Genomic DNA, 8251 nt, shown 5'->3' with positions numbered 1-8251 from the left:
TTAAAAAAAAAGATTTTAAAAAAAATTTACTGAGTTACACAAGGTGGGAACTAAATATAACAAGAGGGAGACACAGATAAGGAAGGCTCTATACATGCTTTCAGGGCGCTTCCAGCGTAGCAGGGAGATTAGATGTACACATACATAGCTGTAATACATGGTATTGAGGGGAAGCTACTAAGAGAGTTCCACAGGACATCAAACGGAAGAGGGCAGAGGAAGAGAAGGGAGAGAGATGGGGGAGGGAACAGAGTGGGGAGAGAAGGAGAGAGAACAGAGAGAGACAGGAGCAAAGAAAGTCCTAACTCACAGAACCAGAACACGCTTACAGAGGAAGAGCTTCAATGTGTCAAGAAGGAAGAAGAATAATGAGGGGAAGGGAAATGCAAGGCAGAGTATTTTAGGTGGAGAAACAGCATGAGTAAAGGTGGCGAAACTCGGTGCCTGAGGAACGGCAGGTAGCAGGTGGACTGCGGCCAAGCATGAGAAGTGCGGTAGGGGGTTGACTTTGAAAATTAAGGTGTGCACTGTGGAGGCCCATGGTGCCAGGTGCCATGGTGCGAGGCTGAGTCACTCAGGAGGGAGGTTGTGACTGCGGCTGGGGTGGTGTTTGAAGCTGCGAGAGGAGGATGGGGGCCAAGTTCTGAACCTGTAGGAACACATTGGGGAAGCAGTGCATACTCTCTCCTGGAAGTCAAGGCACAGAGGGGTTTGAAGAATTAAGAACTCACCCATCAGAGTGTGATACAATTTCATGTAGAAAGTTAGTACTTATCCTTGATTTACTCAGTGGAAGGGTCCTACAGTAATCTAAAGTTTTCATAGCTTGGGGTAAAAAATCTAGAGAGGACTGTTTGAAGGAGGGCCATGCAGGATGCCCTTGATGATATAGCCTCTTTTGCAAAAGGTGAGGAGCCCCCTGCCTCACTCAGACACCCTTTCTAAGATCTGTATAGGTCACCCATGCTGGGTTCCTTATGATGACATCACTGGCCATGTTGACCAAACTAGGGAGGGCCCTAATGCACTAAAGTATTAGGATGTCTTACATAAATAAATTAAATCAAATTCAAGGTTGTGTTTATACTAAATTACTTCAACTCACCTGTGCTTTCAGTATGAGCTCTTAGGTGGGAAGAAGGGGTTTGGAGCACCTCCCTTGATGCCTTCTTGGAAGTATGTTGAGCACATGAACTTCTCTTGCCAAGAGGAATGGGTTGGGGGGCTAACAATTGGAAAACTGCTGGACTGTATGGCTGAAGAACTCCCCCAACCTCACCTCTGCGTGTGTCCTCCCCTGCTTGAAATTCTGTGGGCTAACCTCTAGATTCCCAACACCAACAACCCGGCAACATTTCATGAATGCCCAGTGTGGTTGGTTTCTTTGAATAGGATGAGTGACTCATTCCTCCTTTCCTAGAGCTCCTGGAAATATCATAAAATGTAGGACAAGCATTATCACCAAAGTCATATCAAGAAGTTTATTTTAAAGAAGATACTGAGCCAGGCTGCAGAAGGGCATGGAGGATTTCTAGGTAGCTGAAGTAGGCAAAGCCTATTCACCATCAGCTGACTTGTTCCTAGGCAGGCACTCCTGCTCCCAAGACACATCTGCCCTGGCTTTGGCCCCAGCCTCCCCAGGACTCAACTGCAAAGTGCTGAATCTTGGAAGCAGCAGGGATTCCTCTGTTCATCTCATGTCACTCAATCTGTTGCTTCCCTTCTGGCCCAGCAGCTCTTTTTGTGTCCAGGGCTATTTTGCAGGAATCCTAAACCTCACAATGGCCAATGTCTCTCTCACCCACCTTCATCTGAGGCACAAGGTTTGCTAAACCCTCTCTGTTCACCAGAAAGGGAGCAGATACCATATTGTTTCCTTTCTTTTCCCTTTACGCTTCTGGTTTGTCCATGATCCAAGTTCTGGGCATGCTAAGTCTCCAATAGCTACTCTGCACTCCCAGCTCTGCTTCATTCTATAGTAAGTTAGGATCTCGGCTTGAATACCTGACTTCCACCTACCTCTCCAGGCCCATTTCCCACCCCATCTCACTTCTAAACTATGCTCCAGCCAAATGAGCCTCTTTAGGTACATATTGTGTTCCCTCATCCCTCTTCCTGCTTTCTCTGCCTACACAGTTAACTCCTACTTGTCTTAGTGGACTCAGTTCAGATTTTTTTGACATTGTCTTGATATGGTCTCTGGCTCTCCCTTCCCTAGTGACCATGCTTTGTACCCCAGCATCTGTGCATACTTCTGTCATAAGACTTCTCATTTCTGGAGCCATGACTGCCAAAACAGAACATGTCAGAGGCAACAGTCATGACTTTAGGAACAGCAAGAAACTGAAAAAGGATTGGTCCCTTTGTTTCCAAAGAAGAAAAAACAAAATACCCAGAGAAAACTAAAGTATAAGTAGGATGAATAGGGTTTCCTTGAGTAGTCATGAGTTTCTGGACATGGATTGCTGACTGATCATTTATACAGAGCATTCCAGAAGGATTTCTGCTCCAGAAAGTGGTGAAATGGAAGGACCTATAAGAGCCCTTCTAAAATTGTTTCAGAGATGTGGTCATTATTCAAGGATTTAAAAAAAAAAAACTATGATTCTTTCTATTTTTGTTTGTATGAAGTAATTTCATTTATTTGATCAGATAGGGGTGGAAGAGGTAGTGGTAGAGGTGAAGTAGAAGTATGGTTGGGATAGGCCAGTGAAATACTAGTAACTGCTTAGCTACATATAAGGGATATTTAGAAAATAATCACTTGACTCTGCAGGTTGACCTTGTCTTAAGGAGTCATTCAAGTCAAATGGTGGGACTGACATGGTCACTAGAATACCTTATGTTTGTCTAATGATGCAACGTTGTATTAAAGAGCCTATGTGTAGGGTGTCTGGTGGCTCAGTTGGTTAAGCGACTGCCTTCGGCTCAGGTCATGATCCTGGAGTCCCGGGATCGAGTCCCACATCGGGCTCCCTGCTCAGCAGGGAGTCTGCTTCTCCCTCTGACCCTCCTCCCTCTCCTGCTCTCTGTCTCTCATTCTCTCTCTCTCAAATAAATAAATAAAATCTTAAAAAAAAAAAAAAAGCCTATGTGCAGGGCGCCTGGGTGGCTCAGTTGGTTAAGCGACTGCCTTCGGCTCAGGTCATGGTCCTGGAGTCCCGGGATCGAGTCCCGCATCGGGCTCCCTGCTCGGCAGGGAGTCTGCTTCTCCCTCTGACCCTCCTCCCTCTCATGCTCTCTGTCTCTCATTCTCTCTGTCTCAAATAAATAAATAAAATAGAATCTTAAAAAAAAAAAGAGCCTATGTGCAAAGGTACTGTGGCTGGCTCTTGGTTATTCAGAGAAAGCAATTTCTCAGTGCCCAAGACTTTCTTGACTTTTAATGTCTTCCTATAGTTTTCACTGGCAGGAATGAGCCAACTTCCTCTTCTGGGGCTGTGCTATACTGTGCTGCATGAGACCATTTGTTATTTTTCCCCTCGAGAACTGGCTGGATTGTAATGAAATTTAATCATTTAATCATTCATTCATTCATGGCTCAACCTTGTAAGGCTATGGAAATGTAGAGATTTGGGGAGGGTTATGATCATGTTTTTTGATAGGAGATTAATCCAATTGTGTAATTTAAGACTAAGCTGCCCAATATTGGATAAAACCCATGTGGCGATCCCCCAATCATATGGCTCCTTGCCAGGCCAGGCCACTCTTGGGCACTATCAGCATCCAAGGAAGTGGTGTGGATGCTTGTTCTCTCAACTGTTTTGCAGTGAAGCCAAAAGGGCAACTGAGAATCCCAGTTACTGGAATCACTCAGGAAGTCAGCCTGTTACTTATGCACCTGAGAAAGAGTGTAGGGGACATGGGATTTGATTCTTCAATCTATTATCTGTGTCAATAGTTAAAAAAGATACTAAGTCAGAGGAATATTTTTAAAATGTTACTTTGCAAAATTCAATTTCCTAACTGGAAATTACTGGGCTGGAGAATGAGGAACATTTATTGATAGACATCTTATCATTTTCTTGTGCTCCTTGCCACATATTTTCAGTTTGAACTTCTGTTTGGGCAGAGAAGGGAAGAGAGAGAAAGTGACTCTTTATTAGGTACCTTGAAACTGATTCTCAGCAGCACAGATCTCTGAGAAGAAAAGAAAATAAGAAAACACCATTCCAATCTTCTTTTTTGTTGTTCTTTTGTTTTTTCTTTCTTTCTATTTACAATTATTTTCCTGACTTGACCTTCTGGGAAGATGGAGTAGATGTAGTTTTCCCTATGCTTCTCACTAAATACAACTAAAAATCCTTGAACATTACATTGTATGTTTTATAACAAACATATGAACTCAAAAAGGTGGAGAGAAGGAAGACCAGCCAGAGATCTTGGGGTGTTAGGAACAAAACGCTGTTGAGTTTCCTGGTTTTTGTTTTGTTTTGTTTTGTTTTTGCTTCTTATATGTCATAGAGTGGATACTGAAGAAACCAGCAACTCGAAAATGTCAATGGGTAACAGACAAAAATGTCCCAAAGGAAGTCTAACATCTCTAGTGAAAGGACCAGGAAAGAGGCAGTCTAGAAAAAAACCTTTAAGACCTTAACTGTTCTACTATGGCCAAACTCCAGAGAAAAAATTGCAACCCCTGTCCCTGCCCCTGCATCCCACCCTAAGAGTAGAGGATGAGTGGGGAGGCTAGACTTTCACCCTCACCAGGCTGTAACAAGGCATCCCAAACTGCCTGCCACTGTGGTGTCAGAGAAGATGGAGCAAGAAGCCCAGATTTTCATTCTTGCTGAGGGGTAATTGGTCCTCCAGAGACTACATGGGAAGTCTGGTCTTAACTTCAAATTCAGCAGTAATGAGGCAGCTTCCCCATTCCCACTGAGGTAGCATTAAAAGAATCCTATTGTAGAGTCCGGACTTCCATTAGCACTCAGCAATAACAATGCAACTCCTTCAAAGTATGGTGGAGACCATATGGGAAGCATAATGAGGTGCCTTTCTTATCCCAGCCTGGGTGGTATCATTGGAAGTCCAGTGGGAAGCCTGAACTCTCATTCCAACCCACTAGTAACAAGGATCCCCCCCCTACCCTGTCAGTGGAGACTGACATCCCAATAAGCAATTATGAGGTGGTGTCAGAGGTCTTGCACCTGTCATAATACAAGTTTTAAATAAGATTCAGAGTCTTATAACATAACACCCAAATGTCTACATTTCAGTTAAAAAAAATCACTTGTCACAGAATCAAAAAGAGATCAAACTGAATGAGAAAAGACAAACACTGATTTTGGAATTATCTGGGAAGGATTTTAAAGCAGCCATCGCTAAAAAGTCTCAGCAAAGAAACAGCATGCATCTGCAAAAAATTTTTAGAAGGTATAGAGAAGAACCAAATGGAAATTTTAGAACTAATAATTTAATAACTGAAATGAAAAACTCAATGAGTAGGCTTGGCAGCTCAGTGGAGGACAGAGGAAAGAAACGGTGAACTTGAAGATGAAATAACAGAACCAATCCAATCTGAACCATAGAGAAAAATAAGCTGAAAAAAATGAGCAGAGCCTTAAGAACATGTGGGTCTATAACAAAATATGTAATATTCATGTCATAGACTATCAGGAAGAGAGGAGAATGAGGGTGGGACTGAAAAAGTATTCAAGGGGATAATGGCTGAAATCTTCCCCAATTTTACCAAAAAGAAAATAACCTACAGATTCAAAAAGCTGAGTGAATCCCCTGTAGGATAAATCCAAAGACACATCATAATCAGACTTCTGAGAACTAGAGAAAATCTTGAGAGCATCCAGAGACATGAAACATTACCTCTAGGGGAAAAAAGAATTCAAATGACAGTGGGTTTCCTATCTGAAACCATGGAGGCCAGAGGTAGTAACAGTTTTTTTTTTTTTAATTTATTGAAAGAAAAGAGCCATCAACCTAGAATCCTATACCATCAAAAATATCTTTCATTAATTAAGGGGAAATCAAGGTATTCTCTGATGAAGGAAAAGATAGAACTTATCAACAGCAGAACCACCCTAAAGTAATGGTGAAAGGAACTTATCTAAACAAAAAGGAAATAATAAAATAAGGATTTTGGAACATCATAAAGGGAGAAAGTATATGGGAAGAGTAAACACATAGGTAAATACAGTAGATCTTCCTTTTCCTCTTGAGTTTTCCAAATTATATTGATGGTTGAAACAAAAATTATAGCATAGTGCAATGTGATTCTCAATGTATATAGAGGAAATATTTGAGAATTATAAAGTGGGGAGTATAAATGGTCACAAAGGGAAGTAAGGTTTCTACACTTTCCTGGAACTGGCAATTGTTGGCCCTAGTAGATAAGTGATGTGTATGTAATTAATGCTTAGAACAACCACTGAAAAAGCTAAACAAAGAGATACACTAAAAACCACTATAGATAAATCAAAGTTGAATTCTAAAAAATATTCGAGTAACCTGCAGAAATTCAAGTAAAAGTAAACAGAGAATAAAAAAACAGAGAACAAACAGAAAACAAAGAATAAAATTGAAGACTTAAGCCTTAACATACTAATAATTACACTAAATGTAAATGGTCTAAATGCACAAATTAAAAGAGTTTGTAAAGCGCAAACCCCACAACTATATGCTGTCTAAAAGAAACTCACTTCAAAGATAATGGTATTGTCACTAGTAGACCTATACTAAACGAATGGTTAAAGGAAGCAATCTAAATGAAAAAGAAATGAAAAAGAATTTTTGAATACCATAAGGGGGAAAAACATGGAAATGGAAGGTATATAGGTAAATACAATAGGCTTTATATTTCCTATTATGGTATAGGTAAGTTGAAAATGAAAGGATGGAAAAAGATTTACAACACAAACATTAATCAAAAGAAAGCAGGTGCAGCTATATATACAGTGGACTTCAGAACAAAGGAAATACCAGGGATGGAGAGAAACATTACATAGTGCTAAGGGATCAACCAATTAAGAATACATAGCAATCCTAAATGTATATGGCACCAAACAACAGAAATGCAAAATATGTGGCACAAAAACTGATAGAACTGAAAGGATAAATAAACAAACCGAAAACTTCCACACCCCTCTCTTAACAGTTGCTAAAACAACTCACAAGAAAATCAGTGAGGCTATAGAGGAACTCAAACACACCATCAACCAATAGGATTGGTCATCATGCATAGAAAACTCCACCCAATGACAGCAGAATACACATTCTTTTTGGTGCCCACAGCATATACACCAAGATAAACCATATCCTGAGCCAAAACACAAACCTCAACAAACTTAAAAGAATTGAAATCATACAGATTATGTTCTCTTACCACAATGGAAGCAAACTAAAAAGAAAAAAATCTTATTTTTCTGTTTCTTTTTTTTAAATCCTTTTAATCTTTTCCTCTTTTTCTACTTTGTGCCACCCCCTTTCCTACTTAGCCACTCTGGTCTGCCCTCATTCTAAGTGTTGCAGGGAGGATGCAGTTTTGGAATGGTTTTCATACCCCAGGGCTTTAAAGGAAAGAAAGGAATGGATTATTCGTTCTGATAAGCCTTTCTCTTAGAACCCTCTCTCTCCTTCCTCTTGTAAAATTGGGATGATCCTCACCTTGTTCTGTTCAGACTATCTCTGGGACCTTCCTATATAAAACCAGGGGAGAGAGGAGGATGGTTGAGATTCTGAGTTTGTGTCGGTATAAAATGAGCTTGCATCATTTGTGCAGTTTAAGTGGTTTTGTGACAAAAAAAAATTAAATAGAGCAGAAAAAAATAGCTTTCCTTATGCCTTATGAGACCTAAAAATTCAACCATAAACGTCCAATTCAAAAGGCAGAAACCGAGAGTGACTGCATCTGCTGGGGACCCTCTTTCCCTGTGGACCATTTATTGCATAACCATGTGCTGTGTTCATATGGCTCTCTCATGCTGCTGAGACATGAAACCCAGTTCTGCTCAAACATAGTGAATCTTTCTCAAAACCATGTATTCCCAATAATGAGCTGCTCACTCACAAGTCAGTGGTTCCTAATTGTTTGACATTTAGCCAAAGGAAAGGAAAAATGACTCCTACCATCACTGGTTACAAGGTAGGCTATTGGCCAAGCATGGCCAGGAGCCTTGGTCTCTGACAGGCAGCCCCTGTTCAGGCTCCCTGTCCCAGAGGACAGCAGAAGGCAAGGGGGAGGGAGTGGAGGTTGGATTCAGGGAACTCAAGGCAAAAATTCTTTCCTAAGGCTGGA

The sequence above is a fragment of the Mirounga angustirostris genome, unplaced genomic scaffold (assembly GCF_029215605.1).
Source record: "Mirounga angustirostris isolate CCGP_5_RB_7025 unplaced genomic scaffold, mMirAng1.0.hap1 SCAF_1, whole genome shotgun sequence".
Classification (NCBI taxonomy): domain Eukaryota; kingdom Metazoa; phylum Chordata; class Mammalia; order Carnivora; family Phocidae; genus Mirounga; species Mirounga angustirostris.
This window is presented reverse-complemented; position numbering follows the sequence as displayed.